This window comes from Crinia signifera, chromosome 5 (genome assembly GCF_055691185.1).
Source record: "Crinia signifera chromosome 5, ASM5569118v1, whole genome shotgun sequence".
In the NCBI taxonomy this organism is placed as follows: Eukaryota; Metazoa; Chordata; class Amphibia; order Anura; family Myobatrachidae; genus Crinia; species Crinia signifera.
In genome coordinates, this window is record NC_139221.1 from 99,931,896 (window position 1) to 99,951,010 (window position 19,115).

At 41.2% G+C, this 19,115-nt stretch overlaps 1 protein-coding gene across 1 annotated transcript in view; it reads left to right on the forward strand.

The window, feature by feature from the left end:
* ZNF407 (zinc finger protein 407) overlaps positions 1-19,115 on the forward strand; it is a 514,700-nt gene that overhangs the window by 491,263 nt on the left and 4,322 nt on the right. The window lies entirely within an intron of this gene.

Below are 19,115 nucleotides of genomic sequence, written 5' to 3' on the forward strand. Positions count from 1 at the left end.
TGTTTTATTTTATGCAGCATTAAGAATTTAATCTAAGTTTTTATTTAGTATGGGTACACAAAGTGGACAAAAGCTCATAAATGTACAGACTTATTTATTTCCTTCATATATAGAATTTGTATGTTCTAGTTTTCATTTTATTATGATTAACTACAACAGGGGAGGATGATGCTACTTTGGGTTTGCTCATTTAGTGTTTTCAAGCATAAAAGCAGCAGCATAATCCCTGGTTTTTTTTTTCTAAACAATTTCTTGTTTTTTTATGAGCATTTTCATTTTTTGTCAACATTTAATCTTTATTTGAAATTGTAAACAATGAAAATAGGGGGTACCGTAAAAAAAAAAAAAAAGGGTAGCAAGGGGAGGGGATTGGGGTGACAGGTCATCCAAAGGAATCAGATAAACAGAAACATAAAATGCAGCATATAAATTAAGCATCTGAGTTCGCTGTTGGGGGTCTGTTTAAATTGGAAGGAATGGAGGGGCTCTGTGAGGTAGGATGGGAAAGGGGAGGCACCTTTCCTTTGCCACAGAGGGGCTTGTGGGATATAAATTTTCTCTCTAGTCTCCATGCAGGCTATGCTGAGTTGGCTGTAAATGCCTCTATCTTTTGTACCTAATATAGAGTTAATGCAATTGTGCAATGATGATGACTAATAACAAACTAGGCCAGTGGTGTAACTAGACTTATGGCATCCCCCCACCATAAAATTATGGTGCCTTCTCCCCGTACCTGATTGTTGCCATGGGCCAGAAATGCTGTCATGCCACATCCTGGTTGTTGTATGGGAATTCCCCTGGCTCTTTCACTTTTTAGTGTCCTTCCCACAATGGCCATTGCCTCCTCTAGCATCTGTAATAATTTACTTCTCTGAGGCTGGGGGGGGAAAGCGCATTGGGTCCACAGAGAAGTATCTGCAGGTCCCAGCAAGGCTGTAGCACTAGCACCCGCAGGCCCCAGGACCGTGCACAGTAGGGAGCATCCGCATCTTATATGCATACATTACTACATACAGGTGAATATATGGCTTTAAATGTGACGGGATAAAGTATAAAGCTGATAGCTACAATGTTATATAGTGGAAAGTTCACATTCCCTCTACAGCACAGAATATTGTTGTGAGGTTCTGGACAAACTGATGTAGGAAGAAGAAAATGCATGGAGTTCATACATACTGTATGTCACTAGGGGGGTTTCCAAGGAGTTTTGTGACAAACGACTCATAATGTACTCCTACGTCCCTCCAGCACCAACCCACTGCATCTCTCTAGCAGGATCTCTTATGTACCTTTATAACTTGATCACCTGTGTCATGAGTCTTTCCAGCACACCCCCTGGTTATCTCCTACTCTGCCCCCTCTTGAAAACCCTCTCCACTTCTCTCTAGCTCATTCTGACTGCACCTTTCCAATGCTATACCCCAAGCATCTATCCAGCCCTCTCTCCAGCTCTTTCTCCTATTTCTATCCATCTCAGCCCCCTCTCCAGCCACCTTCTGTCTCTCCAGCTGTACCCCCTGAGCTTCTACAACTTACCCCCTGAGTTTCTCCAGCTCAACCAATGAATTTATCCAGCTCAGCCTTCTTTGTCAGTCTTATACCCCTTTCACATCACCAATAAAACATTGCCGATGTGATGACCCTGGTCGGGGTTGATTCAGTTTTATATTTTTGTACAGTAAAATACCATTTATCATCCATCACCAATAATTATGAAGAATGTGTTGATATGCTTAATGTTTTCAGTTGTGTGGTGTGCTCTTTCCTTTATTCATTTATTATTTATTTATTACCTGTTACTTATATAGCGCACACATAATCCCCATTGCATTACTTGCATTCAAATCCATCACTTCCCCAATGGTGTTTAAAATGTATAATCCCTACCACATGTACATGCACACAAATTCATTCTAAGGTTAATTTTTATTGGAAGCCAATTAACCTACCAGTATATTTTTGGATTGAGGGAGGAAACCGGAGTACCCGATGGAAACCCACACAAGCACGAAGATAATTTACAAACTCCACACAGATAGGGCCAAGGTGGGAATCGTACCCATGACCTCAGTGCTGCGAGGCAGTATTGCTAGCCATTACACTTTGATGTTGCCTCATGTCTGTTTCCTATACCCAACCTTCACTTCCCCATTTTGTACGTTCATACTTTGGAACAATAGAAATCTTGACAGAGGGCATTGAGCTTGAGCCAGAGATGTACACACGCGTCATCATAGGTGCAACTTAGGAACTTATTCAGGTCCGTTTGCAACTGGCGATTGTTCGCATGAGTACAGATTTTTTTTATTGCGCATTTCTGTGCATGTGCATGCGCTGGGTGCCTGTGTACCTGGCGAAAAATGTGAAGCAACCATCATTGCGTGTGGAGGGCAGGGGGAGGGGCCGGCTCTACCATTAGCATATGGGAATGCCCAGTGGTTATGGGCATTCCCATGCTAATGAGGGCATGATGTGGCCGACGAGGGCAGGTAGCTGACATCACCGGATGTCAGCTGCCCTCCCATTTCATCCCAAATGTGCAAGGGTGCCTCAGACCCTTACATATGCGTGCGTCTTCCACCTCATTCGATGTTCGGTGACCATCGAATGATGAACATCCATTCGCAGCCAATGTGAAGGAATGTGCCTTGCAAATGGTGGGCCGGCTTACCACCATTTACAAGGCGGGGTTAGGGTTACTCACAAGGATGCGTATACGCATCCGAGTGAATCAACCAGAATAACCCCCTTAGTACACAGCAGCTGTCTACAAATACACAATTGTTGCAGCCACTGGGGGTTGTATTGAGATGCTCACTGAAAGGATCTTATATCTGCTGCTTGTTTATGAAGACGCTGAGATCAGAATAACTCTGTTCGATAATCAATCTTCTGTTATCAAAATGGATGCAACATCATGACTCCTCCCTGACTCTGCCAGTACAATCCTCACTGTCACAAGTGTGATTTACACATAGGTTTACGCATACCGCACCAACACTGAATTCGGTACTTGTTTCCTAGCATGTCGCCCACGATTTTCATCTTATGCCATCGTATCGCATCGCATGCGACCCGATCGCATGCGATGTGATACGATCAGACCCGATTTTTAATTGTACAAGCATCTTGATGGGTGATTACTATGTTAAATGCACCCCCATTGTTAACGCCACCCCCACTATCAACGCCAACCCAAAGCGTGGCGAGTGTAGCGAGCCCGCGAGGGGTGGCAGTACGCGTCCTTCGACCTTTTCATACCCCCACTATCCACATCGGCGCGGAGTTAATTTTATATAGTGTGGCGAGCTCCGCAAGGGGACGCGGATTACTTCACATGTATTCCGCCTCCCCTGGCGGGGCTCGCTGCGCTCGCCACACTATATAAAATCAACCCCACGCCGACGTGGATAGTGGGGGTATGAAAAGGTCGGAGGACGCGTACCGCCACCCCTCGCGGGCTCTCTGTGCTTGCCACGCTTCGGGTTGTCGTTGATAGTGGGGGTGGTGTTAACAATGGGGGTGCATTTAACATAGTAATCACCCATCAGGGTGCCTGTACAATTAAAAATCGGGTCTGATCGCATCGCATCGTATGCCATTGTAATGGCATGCGATGCGATATTAAAAGTGTACAGTGCGGGTCTTACGACCCGAAAATCGGGTCCCATCGCATACCTTAATTAGTGGCGCATGGCTAGGAAACAAGTACCCTGAATTCATCTGTGAACCATGCCCATGGCCATAACACTATGGGAGCTTTTTCTGTGCTAAGCTGTTCCTTCCTCCTATCTACTTACCTATGTCCCAATATTCCCACCTGCAAGACAAAGATGGACAGAGCTCTCAAATCAACACAGTCCTGTGCATGTGCAAAGTACTGATTATCGGGCGCACCTCCAACCATATGTTAATAACTCCCAATGACACCTTAATCAAGAATGTTGGGGTCAGACAGCTCTTGTTTGTCCACTTACATCATGGAGGTCATTCTAATTTGTTTGCTCCCCTGTGTTAAATACTGCACCTGAGCATAAACTTTTATGCGCATGTGCAGCAACTTTGTGAGAGCGGTCGTGGCAAATTGCTTATTCGCGGCCTGTTCACACCTAGCAACGCGCATGGGGGGCATGGGGCGGCGGCAAAGGGTCGTGCCCATGGGAACACCCAGCGTGGGCGTTCCCATGCTAATGCAGCCATGATGTGGGATGCCGCATAGAGAGGTGTCTTAGGTCTGCCATCGCTTGCAAAATCATTCGATGGTCGGCGACCATCAAATGATTTTGTCCCAGAGGGGGAAGGGGGGGGGGAGCCATTCATGCAGGTGGCATTTAGATGACCGGCAAAGCTGTGAAATTTTGTTTGCTCTATATCAGCCCATCCATGTATTAGCCTAATACCTATATTTCTCCACAATTTCTCTTCTTCCCATTGTACTCGCTGTCTGGCAATTGAATGTTTCCATTATAACTTAATTTATGCTTTGCCTGTTTACCGTCTAGCGTATGCCATATATTGCTCTAGTCTCACTAACTCTTCTATACTCTCTTTGCATGCGATTTATCCAAAGTAAAAAAATGGCACATCAAGAGTCAAATCGTAGGTGAGCCACCCGGGGAGCTGCCGGGCAGCTCACAGGAGAATTGGGTCCGACTTGTCCTTAGAACAAGTCGGCCCAATGTATGGGCTCTCTACACTTTGGCAGGAATTCAATAAGTGGTGTACTGTGAGAATTGCCATTGCAGCAGAATTTAACGCTGACAACGGCAGTGCATCTTGCCCCTTTCACCTGCCCGATGCGCTCCTCAATTCACTCAAAAATGCTGTCTATCCTATGGGGTTGCGAACATTTTTTTTTTTAGATCCCCTGCTGTAAAGTATTCCACAGATTTGTGCAGGCATACAATTCCCCGCAATTAAATTCCAGCTTACCAAGGTTTAACACCTCTCCCCAAAACGTAAAAATAGTCCAGGGGCTGAATACTGCCCTGATATGAAAGAGTTAAGTACCACACATGTTAAGGTAGGGACTGAAAATAAATCCCATTTTGAGGCTTTTCATGGTTTAAATAATATGTGAATTGTTTAGTACATACTGTAGTGTATAATTTCTTTGGAAAAGAAAGAATACCCAAACGGTGGTATGTAAATATACCGGATGAACAAAAGCGTAACATGTTTTCATTGAATGCACTTGAGTAACTTGTACATATTATTGACTGCTTAAACGTTGTAAGGCTAATTGACTTGCACTGATCCTTTGACAATGAGTACTTATTACTTTCTGAAGGATTAAAAAAATGTACCCAAAGAGACTGTGCAAAGTCCCTGTAGTCCTGTCCTTGAAGTTCGGTAGGACTGGTTACAGTGCTGATGTTTTTGTTAGCATTTACCAGCAGCGTCTTGGCAGCAAGTGACCTCTGCTAGAGAGCTCAAAACATTTTCAATTTACAGGCTCAAATATTTATGCTGTCTTTGGATTTCATCCTTTTGAAAAGGTCGACCCCATAGAAATTTGCCACAAGAAAGAAATTCGGCCCCTTTGACGGACATGACCAGCTTAATAGCACAAGGCTCCTGACGAGCACACTGCATATGATTTCATTTTAATATTTATAGAATAAACACACACTGCTTTAAGTGTACACAGGCATCTGCTGTCATTTGGCTCTGAGCAGATGTTAGACCTCTGAAATCTTAGCTGATAATTAAAATACTAACAGTTAGTGTTTTACCCCAGCTGCAGGTTCTGTTTACTGTAAATTTGATTTTAATGGTGCCTTTGTGCTGTTGTTAAGTAGCATTATTTCCATCTGACAGCAACAGCAGAATGGGGTGCAGTGGAGACAATTCTCACCCTGCTTCAAAGTATTACAGGGTTTGGCTGTTTTTATTATTGAAAGATTTTTTTGGGGCGATAATAGACCATTAAATTTTTGCAATTATTCAGTTTAGTTATATAACATTGTGTCGTGATAAGGTTCAGATCTGACCAAACCCTTTGTTTAGCATGTAATTAATGTGTTCTTATTTTGCTACATATATACTTATAGCTCCCATTATAAAATGACAGTTATTTATTTTTCATTATGTGGCTAACTTTTTTATTTTTTTTATTTATTACCAGTAATTTATATAGCGTATACATATTCTGCAGCACTTTACAGAGAATATTTGAACATTCACAGGTACTTATGTATTATCTGGGCGCCCGATTTTTTCATTGCATGCTACTACTCATTGTAAAGACCCAATTTTAATTGTATAGTCAACCATGGGTGATTTTATACCCCCACTATCCAACTACGCATGGAGTTGAAGTTATATAGTGTGGCGAGCGCAGCGAGCCACCGAGCCCCACGCGAGGACGCGGATTACTTTACATGTGTTCTGCATCCCCTCGCGGGGCTTGCTGTGCTCGCCACGCTTCAGGCTTGGTGGCTCGCTGCGCTCGCCACACTATATAACATCAACTCCATGTGTAGTTGGATAGTGGGGGTATGAAATCACCCATGGGTGACAATACAATTAAAAATCGGATCTTTACAATGAAAAATCGCATCGCATGAATTGTATGCCATTATATTGCATGCGATGCGAAAATCGGGCGCCCAGATATTACATAAGTACCCATTCACATCAGTCTCTGCCCCAGTGGAGCTTACACTCTATATTCCCTACCACATGTACATGCAGACACAGACATTCTAGGGTTAATTTGTTGGAAGCCAATTAACCTACCAGTATATTTTTTGTATTGTGGTAGGAAACCGGAGTACCCGGAGTAAATCCATGCAAGCATGGGGAGAATATACAAACTCCGCACAATTAGGGCCATGGTGCCAAAAAAGGTTTGATTTTTTTTTTTTATTGTTTTCCTGTAAACTTTACAAGTTTTCTTTTTATTTAAATGTAAGCACCATAAAGTTTCCTATTTGATATCTTGTAGATAAAATAACATTTTAAGAGTTTCCCTAAGCTACCACATAAAAAAACATCACTCAACAGGTGTTTGTATAAACCAGCGGAGATTCAGTAATCTAACTAAATCTATTTCTGAGAGAGAGATGCAGGTCTATGTATATTCCGGTCCTGTTATGTAAATCCTGCGCAGTATGTAGGCCTGGCTACAATTTGCATACTTTTTTTTTTGTATTTAATAATTAAACTAGTTGGTTCAAAATGACATTTTTCGTAGGCGGATCACACTGTTAGAAATATGAAATAATCAAAAAGGAAAGGTTGCGCTGTCAGCCATTATTTATATATCCCAGCACAGTGTGGTGAGGTTTTACACAGTGACCCATCAGCCCTACAGAACTTGAAAGAGGACCTGTCACTTCTGAGGAAGTGATGTGGCACAATTTTGCATTAAAACTTGCATAGCTTTGCAGATTTATTTTTATATTTATTTTGGCTAGAAAAACTGTTTTAATTAGAAGTTCCTGAAATCAAATGAGATTTCTGCCTGCAGGACTGCGCGGCACAGAGGGCTAGCCACACTGACACTAAGCGTCAACCCCACACCGCCCTTCCTGAGGAAACTTCTTTTGATCAGTAATTCAGAATATTGAGTTCTCTCCTTTTGCTAAACTAGGGATGATACAGATTTCAGCGTTCAGCAAGCCTGATTTTCTGTGTGAATGTTATTGCTGTACTGTATATCATAGAAAGCAGTTATGTTTTTGTGCTGGATATTATACAACCAAGTAAGTGATAACTGACAAAGCAGAATTTTTTATATGCATGACTGTATATCGTTTTACGCTAGAAGTGCGCTTCCTATATCATAAGGAAATAATGCTGCATCGCCACCTTACAGAGCAGAAATAAAGAGCTATTTAATTTATGGTCCTTAAACCGCTTGTCCAGAACACTCATTCCCAGTCAGATTAGAGACAGGGAGGTTAACAGAGTAGTAGACTTTCCTCCGAGATTAAGCTTTTCTTTTAAAATCAAGCCCCTTTAATGTCATATTTATCTGCTATGTGATGCATGAAATCTACTTTCTGTTTTAGGACAGCGAGTGACTCTTGACCTCTTTAGTGCAGACACAGTGTGACCTTTCTTCTGTCACTAGTTTCTTCTCCAGAAAATTCCATGAATTTTTATTACAAGTCGCTTTTTTTTTTTTTTAAACTAAGCTGAAGCTTCAACAAATTGCTTGACACAGATGAGATGAAGTTGGTGAAGTCGTAGGTAAGTTTTCCAAGCAGCATGTGTGCTGCAGAATAGTACAACGCCAGTGCCCTACAATGTCATACACCACTAACTGCTGAGCCTACTATTGGATAAATACATCATTTTATGGAACATTGATTGTTCTATAAACCCAATGGAGTATTATGCTCTATGATCAAACCATTTAGATTGTGTGTAGAGCACAGAAAATGCCATATTCAGGATGGTACTAAAAGTGCCATTTGTGTATTTTATGGATGTCATTACAAGGGAAACCTCTCTCTGTAGACCCTGTTTACTGCAAAAAATTTTAGCATGTAATGACATTTTTCATTCACAACGTATGCCTTCGAGAGAGGGGGGCCCTTGTTTTATTTGTTTCATTCGCATTTACTGCACAAATTCTGTACATTTTAATTAAATGTGCGCTTAACAAAAGCATAAAGTATTTATTCCGTGAATTCTGTCTTAGGGGAAGAAAAATAATGACAGTGAATAAAGAACAACACACAGCGTTGCCAGGTATACGTTCCTCTCCCCCTTCTGCATAAACCCCCCAAAAATGTGGGAGGGTTTTAAAGAGAAAAGAAGAGGGGGGGGGGGGGAGATATTAAACTGCAGTTTAGTTCCATTCAACCTGGCAAAATATACTTGAGCCATATATAGGAAGAGAGGGGAAGTAAATGCAAATTTGAACTTCATGTTTAAAAATCATGACATTTGTAGGAGAGGGGGGGGGAGGGTTAAAATATTCACTAAAGACTATAGTTGATAAATAACAGTTCTGCGGAATAGACAGATTTCTTGGAAGGGACCCAGCGCTCTGTTCTTTGCATCCCTCGGAATGAAACACCTCTTTAGTAGTTGCTGTGAATTGAAGGTGTCGCTTTGCAGTCACTTAGAGCACAAGAGAAACACAGAACTTTCGGTTCAGGACAATTACCATAAATCTGGCTTTACCAAGTGAGGTTTTGCCATTGCATCACTATGGAATGACAGTGTTTCCTTGTACATACCTCTTGTAATCTGTTTAATTGTTTTTTTTTATTTTATATGCATGTAACCTGCATGTCACTTATGTGCACACTTCTTATTCAGAAGTCTTAAAACTGGGATTTAATGTGACTATTTAATACAGAGAAATGAATTCTAATTCCTTTCTCTTCAATCACTATGGCAATGTCTGGTTTAGTAGCATCTCCAATGCTAATTCTACTGCATCTATGCTCTGTACCTTGTGCGCTACAGAATTAGGTTAAGATTATTTTAGTTTATTGAAAATTGTTGCAAAAGTTGAGGGTTCTAGCATCCCTTTGTATGGCATACAATGGAGCATTAGAACCTACATAGCTTACAGTGATTTACAATATAGTTATTAACGATGCTGGATACATTTTAGGGCCTCATTCTGAGACAGAGGCAGCTGTGAAAATAGAAGCAGCTTGTTTTTTGGAGCTTTTTTTTGGTACTAATAGGTGTGTGTGTGCAGCACCTTGTGCAAATGGAGACCAGCGTGAAGTAGGTATTTCTGGACAGTGATTATGGACGCATAGATTAGCCATCTCTGATTGGAGTGCTATGGACCTATATGTAAGGGATGCCTGTTTCTAAAAGCTTCTCTCGCATCTAACATTGCATCTGCAGAAGCTAGAGCACTGGATGGGGATAGGCTTGCACTTTCGGAGGCACAGCTTTGCTACTTAGGTCAATTTCCTCACTGGCATATAACAGTGAGTACAAGGCTGTTGCTGCAGGACCATGTGACTTTTTTTTTATTCCTAAATGTTTGGGAATCCAACTTCAGCCAAGGAGAACCGCCCTTTTTATAAAATAGTGATGAGAATTAATTTGTTAAAGAGGAATTGTGGTCTATTCATATAGTACAGTAGCACTAAATGAACTAATGATTGTAAATTGTCACTACATGGTTGTTTTAAGTATCAATTCAGGTATACTCTCCTGGCAGAGCAATGCAAAAGCGAGGCCCTCTGAGCATTGTGGAGAAGTAATTACTACAAATGGTGTTCACACTGTGCTGGCAGTTCTACGGGCAGCATAGCAGACCAGTCTTTTCAATGGCAGGGGTGGTAGCACAGCGAGCTGGCCATGGGAGGTAAGAGGCAGCGGGCCATCAGCAATCTGAATTAATGCCGGGTTAATTCTATATACACTCTGGGATCCTCTCTCCTTTAGTGAAGAGCTGAGTGTCCTGGTCACACAGGGGGGGGGATTTTGTTATTTCTGTCACTTTTCCCTGGGCACCCCTGTTTGGCTGCTGTAATAGAGGCCACCATGGAGGACAAGGAAGAGGCATGAAGACTGCAGATTTCTCAGCTTTTTTCCTTTCCGGAAGGCTCATTATACCATTATGAGAAGCAAAGCAAAAAGTGATATGTGCACTAGTCAGGGGCACTGCTGGGGAAATCTGAGATCTCTCCATGTTAACCCCTTCTCTTATTTCAAGTGATACTTGTAATATAGTATCAGGTAGATGTACTAAAATCCTTATCACATTTTATGCGCAAGTTGACAAAATACAGGAAAAGTGTGTAATAAAATAAAGGCTATACAGATGGCACTTGTTTAAAATGGTCAGTGAGTACAAACATGTTCCTGACACATGGACTTTTGGTCTTCTAGTCCATTTTACCATCTCGTTGTAAACGTAAATAAATGAGTGGGTGGGGTACGTACAGTGCCATCCATATTATTTGGCTTTATTCTAAATAATAAACTTGCATGCTAGTTTGCATACTTAGGGGTAAATTTACTAAGATGGGAGTTCTATTGGAGATAGGATGTTGCCCATAGCAACCAATTAGATTCTACTTCTTATTTATTTAGCATCTTCTAGAACCTTGATGGCTAACCTCAGGGCTCAAAGTGGTCATGCAGAGGTGGGGGAACTCATTTCGCTATGCCACCTAATTACATCCTCTCCCCTCCGCCCATTAGGCAGAGACAGGGCAAGTGATAGGGTTTTTGGCATCCCTCTGCAAACTAGAATGCTTTTCTGTAAGAATTACCATGGAGGTTAAAATGTCCCACCTCACGATTAGAGGTGGTGGAACTCAGTTCCACCCTGTTCCCCCTCACTTTAACCCCTGGCTAACCTTGAAACTCCTGCTGTTGTTGAACTACACATCCCAGCATGCTCTGCTTCAGTTTTGCTATTTGGCCATGCTAAATCTGATCCAGAGCATGCTGGGATGTGTAGTTCGAACAACAGCTGGAGTGTCAAGTTTAGCCATTAAGGCTCTAGAACAGGGCTGGGCAACACCGGCCCTAGAGATGTTAATGAACTACACATCCCAGGATGCTTTGCATTAGTTTTGCTATGTGGCCTTGCTGAAACTGATGCAAGGCATGCTGGGATGTGTAGTTCATCAACATCTGGAGGGCCGATGTTGCCCAGCCCTGCTCTAGAAGATAATAAATAAAATCTGATTGGTAGCTATGGGCGGGATACGGTCGTTAGGTTGACCCAAGAAAGGTCGACACTCCTTCGGTCAACACAGGAAGGTGAACAGGGACTGAAGGTGGACAGGGTCCTAAGGTCGACAATGCAGAAGGTCGACACAGGTTTTTTTATTTTTTTCCCCACTGTGGTTCCGGAACAGGTGGTATTTCGTGCCCTACATCCACTAGGGCATGGAGGGAGAATAAAATAGTGTACCCGAAGCGCTCGTGATGCAAGGGGCTGAAATATACTTACACAGTGTCCAGAACTAGAAGTCTAGATGTAGATGCCTATAAAAATAAAAAAATGTGTCGACCTTCTGCATTGTCTTCTGCCCGACGACCTAAGGACCCTGTCGACCTTCTGGTGTCGACCTAAGGAGTATTGACCTTTCTTGGGTCGACCTAACAATCCATACCCCTATGGGCAACATAGAAATTCCTTAGTAAATGTACCGTCACTGTCCCCTCCCCACCCCCAATCACTGACAGTCTGATGCTTCCAACGGTGCAGGTGCCATATGCGCATGCGCAGAATGGGTCTTGAGTATACACAAATTATCGATCATCTCTACTTTGCGAGGAAATCTGCAACTCGTCCATATCTGAATCACCCACTGATACTTTCAGCAATGTGTTTATAATATAATATACTGTATAATATACATATCATGCTAAGAACCAGGAGTGATCTCTGAGCAAAGTCTGCTATTTCATTGAGATATCACTGCCATAAAAACAAAAACAGTATTTCTATATTTCAGGTTTTTTTATGTACTTGTTCTTTGGGATTATTTTAGATCCGCTCTTTAGCTTTATCCAGTTACACAAAATGAATTTTCTAGTTTATCTTCCACTGATTCTATTACTGGCTTCATAATGACGCCGCGGCTAAGATTAAACTTGTACTATGGACTTTCTTTTAAATGACTCTTAGAATATCTTCACTTTTCAGCATTAATTCAGGTGACATGGAAGATTCTTCAGTGGGCAAATCCTTTACAATCTGATTGAGGCTGTTATGTTTTATAGAGGAAATTTTTCAAAGCAATACTGACAGCACTTGGAGTTATTAAATTGCTGAATCAAAAGATGGACCTGCAATCACATTTATGAACTGTGATGAAATAGCCTGGGCTGCGCGAAGCCGAGGTTAAGATGTTGGAGTAGTTAAGCTTCATCACACCCCTCCGTGACAGGAGTATTTACCCATGTAGTTTACTTTAATGGCCTGGCAGTAGCTTAACTCATCTTCAGATTCAAATAGATTAAGTAAGTAAGCTGTTCAGAATTGGATAATTATTGGAGCTGCTAGATACTGTATGCACTAGGTGACGCTACACCCAGGAGATAGTCTTATGTGATGTCAGTTATGCAAACTGTCAGATTTATTTTAATACTGTACATCTTCTTTCAAATAATTATTCTACATTATAGATGCTTTGCTACTGGGAAAAGTTAAGGATATTACTACTTTTTGTATAAATTTACCTTTATTAATTAATTTAGTAATCTGCATTTGTGATGTCACTATATTGTATTTGGTGAAATAAATTCCACTTTCTGGGAGCAAGAAATGATGAAGGAATCCATGTAGGGGGAAATACCAAGGTAAGCATTTCTTGGTTTTACCATCTGTAGCAACAGTTGGGAAAAACCCTGTTATAATAATAAAATTAGCAATATTTTTATTTGTAGAGGACTCTTTCTCTAACAGGACTCAAGGTGCTTTTAAGGTAATATCAGGATTTGATTCAGAACCCCATAGACATCCCCTTAATGACTAATAAGGAATTTTTTTATTAGTTTTTTGACAATACGGACATGTCATTTTTGAGGTGCAAATATGCAGGAAAATTGAGTTTAAGATATGGGACCAGGTATATTGGGGTGCTTTCTGATGAAAGTTGTTTTTAGGCCTACAGGTGGGGGAGTTACAGATATTGTTTTAGGAATTAAAAAAAGTCCCTTTAAGAAGAAAAACATAAAAACTTACTAATTGTTATTTTTTATGCACCTCTCATCCAAACAGAGTATTTTTCTGTAAAAAGGCTTGCTATCAATTTTTTTTTACTGTTATAGAAGAATGCTTAGAACAGCTACTTGCCACAGTTTAATAACACCATATACTTTTCAATTTCTTCTTTATTCCTTTAGAAGCAAAACCTTTACAGCAATTTACATGTTGTACAAATAGATCACATCGTTTAAGACATTTAGATATGTTTTTCTGCGTCAACAGAAGGGGTACATTTTGGAGGGGGTATAACAATCTCAGTAGTGATATCATTCTTAACAGATTAACTCTGCCCGTATATGACAAATTTAAATGTTTCCATCCCCGAATTTCCTTTCTTAATTGGGTAATAGCGTTATTGATGTTTAATGGATGTAATAATGATATATCTTTGGGAGGTAAACCCCTAAGTACCATATTCCTTCTTTTGCCCATTTTAGATTTATGTCTTGAGCCCATTTGGGTTTGGTGCATTTAGTCTCGAGGATCATTGCTGTTGACTTTTCAAAATTCACCTCAAATCCTGATTGGCTGCCTATTTTTTAGTTTTTCCATGAGGGGTTTTAGGGATTCCTCTGGGTTTGCTATATACAGGAGTAGGTCATCTGCAAAAGCTGATATTGTAATGGTTTAGGCTCCTACTTGAATTGGCCAAGCTTGTATTATACGTAACATTGGTTCCAGTATTAAATTAAAGAAGAGTGGGGAAAGGGGACAACCCTGTCGTGTTCCTCTGAACATCTCAATTTGTTTACTTTTTTTGACCATTTATTAAAAGAGATGGCTGGGCTAGTATAAAATAGTTTGACTACTTCCTTAAAGTTTACACCAAATCCCCGCCATTGAAGGACTCTTATTCAAATAATGCCATGAGACTGTGTTGAATGCTTTTTGTGCATCTAAGCTCAGTAGTGTATTCGTCCCTTTCTCATTTCGTTGAGTACCTGCTGTTATTGCTGTAATGGCAGTTCTAATTCTTTTTACCGCTCACAAAGCCCAATTGGTGCTCTGTTAGTAGCGGGGCTATGATACTTTGCAGTCTTGATGCCATAATTTTAGCCATTATTTTAAAGTCAACATTGAGAAGGGTTATTGGGCGGTATGATGAAGATTCTAAGGATTTTCCCCTGATTTAGCTATGAGTATGGTATGTGCAGAGTTGAATAATGGGTATGATACATGATCTTTGTGAATTGTACGGTATATCTTGAATAGAATTTGGACCACTTCCTTTTGTAGGATTCTATAATATTCTATTGTAAACCCATATGCTTTCCCGAATGGCATTTTAGCTATAGTTGTTACTATTTCTTCTTTATTGATATCAGCCTCTAACAACTGTGAAGTGGGGGGTGGTGGCCAGTTGACCCTTGGGTGAGGGCTGGCTGCAATAAATGTGGGTGCTGGCAGGCTGCTGCCTGGGCTCTACCCTCTGTCAGAGTGGCGGGGCCCAGGACAGTTGTACCCATAGCACCCCCCTGTCGGCGGCCCTGTATACATATATATATATATATAACATCCACGAAAGGGAGCGGCACTCGGACAGTGAATACACGGTACAATAAGTAACTGCAATGTTTCGATGTTTTATTTTACATCGTCATCAGGCAAATGTAAAAAAATACAAGCAGATTCTCACCTTATATCCCCCCTCATGTGCACAGAAAAAACATCCGCCATCCGGATCAGAGAACGGATGGCGGGTGTTTTTTCTGTGCACATGGTGGGGGATATAAGGTGAGATTCTGCCTGTATTTTTTGACATTTGCCTGATGACGATGTAAAATAAAACATCGAAACGTTGCAGTTACTTATTGTACCGTGTATTCACTGTCCGAGTGCCGCTCCCTTTCGTGGATGTTATGTGTGGTGTTCCTCCTGAACTACCTATGGTCCAGGCACCGGTAACAATATACTGAGTGAGAAGCGTGTGTGCTGCCCTTCCAGGACTCTATATATATATATATATATATATATAGACAGGTGGGGTGTGCTGCAGCACAATAACGGAGACTGATCAGCAAGTTTAGTAGTAAAAAAGTTTACTCAATGACATCATGCATCTCGGTGCCGACGTTTCGGGGTCCCGTGTGCCCCGTTTTTGAAAACGGGGCACACGGGACCCCGAAACGTCGGCACCGAGATGCATGATGTCATTGAGTAAACTTTTTTACTACTAAACTTGCTGATCAGTCTCCGTTATTGTGCTGCAGCACACCCCACCTGTCTACTATTTGCTACTACGCTGCAAGCACCGGAGCACTTAAAACCTGGAAGCAGGAGTGCCGGACCACTGCCACAATCTATATATATATATATATATATATATATATATATATATATATATATATACAGCAGAAGAATAGGCGTCACTCCAGGTCTTGCAAAGCAAACAAACGTGGGTTTATTATGTTGTGAACAGTCGCCGTTTCAGGCATCCGCCCTTCTTCAGGACCTGCATTTGGTTCTGCTGCTATCTATGGATGAAACATTGCTCACCAAGGAGGGCACCGGGGAAAGGTATTAAGTGAGTGCGAGGAGTGCCGGACACACAGTGAAGAGATATATATATATATATATATATATATATATAGATGAGGGAATAAAGCGGCACTCTTGAGTCTTGTTGAAAAACGTGAGAAAATCTTTATTAATCCGACATGTTTCGGGGGGTAACCCTCCCGTCGTCAGGGAAGGTTACCTGACGACGGGAGGGTTACCCCCCGAAACATGTCGGATTAATAAAGATTTTCTCACGTTTTTCAACAAGACTCAAGAGTGCCGCTTTATTCCCTCATCTATATGGGAATCACCGCTTCCAAGGAGGGCACCGGAGCAATTCACCCTATACACCCAGTGAGTGCCGGATCTTATTCCGAATATATATATATATATATATATATATATATAACATATATGTGTGTGTGTGTAATATTATTTATTCCAGAGTTCCATAACTGCTCATATAGTGGCATTCAGTCGCTAGCTACACAGTGTTGGCACATACAGTACCAGCTTCACCAGTTTCGTCTTAAACCTCCTAGAGTTCCACATGAAATTTTGCAATATTGGGGCACTCTATACTGCTGTGATGGGCACAGCTGCACCTCTCAGGAGGTGAATAAACCCCATGGGCTATAAGTTATGTGAAATCCAATTTTACAATTACAACATATGTCCGTTTTCTCAGAATTGAAAAACAAATAAGGAATGGGGCGAATGCTTCACTGGAATTCTTCTCATGCAGGAAGGCATTATAACTTTACTTATCTACACTTGTACCGTTGTTAGAAATACTACGTGCCACTCGCATGTAAGAGTTACACAGCTCTTAAACATATCAATGTTTCAAAGCGGACAGAAACTCACTAGTGTGATGCTACCTTATGTTTGGAGGTACCTGCGCTGCCTACAGTAGATCAGAAAAATAATGTGTAATTATGCATAGAGTTGAAATGCCAAGTATATGATTGAGCAACCAGCGAAACAATACCTGTAGGGAAACCACCCCTTTCCCTGTGTCTTCTCAGACCATTTCTCTTATCCCTTTTTTTTCATTCTTGTCATATTTTTCCAATCTCACCTGCTCCAGAACGAGACACAAACTGCCAGTGAAAAATACTGATACCACAGTGCGAGCCACTGCAGCGCTCGCTCTGCCAAAAATTAATTCAACAGCATTGTGCCAGACTCATTGTATAATATTACCTAGGAACTGTTTAATGCTTTGAAAATGTTCATTTTCGTCTACCTTTTCCCATGACAGCCACTCACAGAGCTCCGTTGGCCAGAAAGATAGAAATAAAAACAATTTGGTTCTAACATCTGCTTTGGTTCCTGTACCTGTTACAAGTAACAGGAAATGCAGCTTGCTATACTGCAGATATGGTATTATTGGCTAGCTAACGTTTAATTATTAATAGAAATATTATATGGTTGGATACAAAATGATGCAAGTATTCCTTCTTGAAATGAAGGCATGCATTGGCTATCCTTGTTAGTTACTAATAATTGTACAAGTTGTAATTATCAATTTGACAACCACTGTAATAATTGGTTTACCATTCATTGAAAGTGTCATTTATTTGTGTGCAATAATTGGAACAGCTTAATGTTCTCATTTTGTATTATGCTGTATTTATTTTTGCTTCTTTTGGTTTTTTTTTCGACTGTGTAATGTCCATGTGTTGACGGTAGAATTTCCTTGTGGTTTAGGGGTTTGTGTTTATTCATGATATTTAAAAGGGCAGTGCATTGCTAGCTGTGTAAAATGATTGCCCTTTTAAATACTGCCAGCCTTTATTGCTATAGTGCAGTTTTTTTAGTACTGTTCACTATATGGGAAACCAATTTAGTATTTGGCCATAGCCCTAACAAGCTTGGTTTATTACTTGCAAATCTTACTTGCCTTAACATCAGTAAATGTGACACAGCGGCTGTTGCTGATGATCCTTTCCTGTGCCTTTTTATATGTAGTAAGCATTTATATGCTAAAGAACAGTATCTGAAAATGATGCAGTATACAGATGTGTCCTGATACATCCAGCCTCCATATGCAGTGCAGCGCGAGATGCCTGCCAGAAATCAGTCCCCAGATCCTGTGCAACTATGCTATCGTCGCGCGTCTTTTTTTGCATCTTAAATTTAATTAGGTGCAACAAGAATGTACCAGGACTGATTCATTTGATATACATTTATACACTTGTATAGAGTCTCTATACAAATCACAGCGTAAATTGTGTCGGAAAAAATCTGCAACTGCGACATCAAAACACTTACAGATGGAGCGCCTGTCAGCCAGCCTTTAGAATAGCCAGATCTACTGACCTGGTGGACAGGAGCTGATCTGATGGGGACACGCGAGCGTCTCACATGCTCGCATGTCCCTGTCAGCATTCTCTGCCCGTCTCCGCTACAGGAAGAAGTGCAGGGTGAGTGGGGGGTGTGGGGGGTCTACGAGGGAGCGGTGGCGGGCTCTGACAGATCGGTGTGCGAGCATCTCATTCGCATGAGCTCCCTTCTGTCAGCTGATGGTGGTTAGTGGCGAATCTAACAGTCTGAAAATTCATTGATTTTTGGTTGAATTTACATACCACCATTTTCAATCCAAGTGGCAATTTTTCGAATGTTGGAAAAGCTACCACGGTCGGAAAACACCTGCATTGGCTCATTATTTGCCAATCCAAGTGTTTTAGTCGAAAATGCGTCTCCGCTTTCGACTATCAGGGGAAACACTGGCTGTAAAAACGGCCAATGGATTTGTCTGGATTATTCGGCTACTCAAAAATCCAGATGTCACTTAATCTAACCCCCAACCTAAATCGCACAAAGATATATAAGTGTTGCATATAAAATTAATCAACATATTGCCCTGGTGCATCCTAGATGCATTGCATTGTGACTAAGATACATTTTAGGATTAAAGGGCACCTAATGCTAACAGAGTCTCAAGAGACCT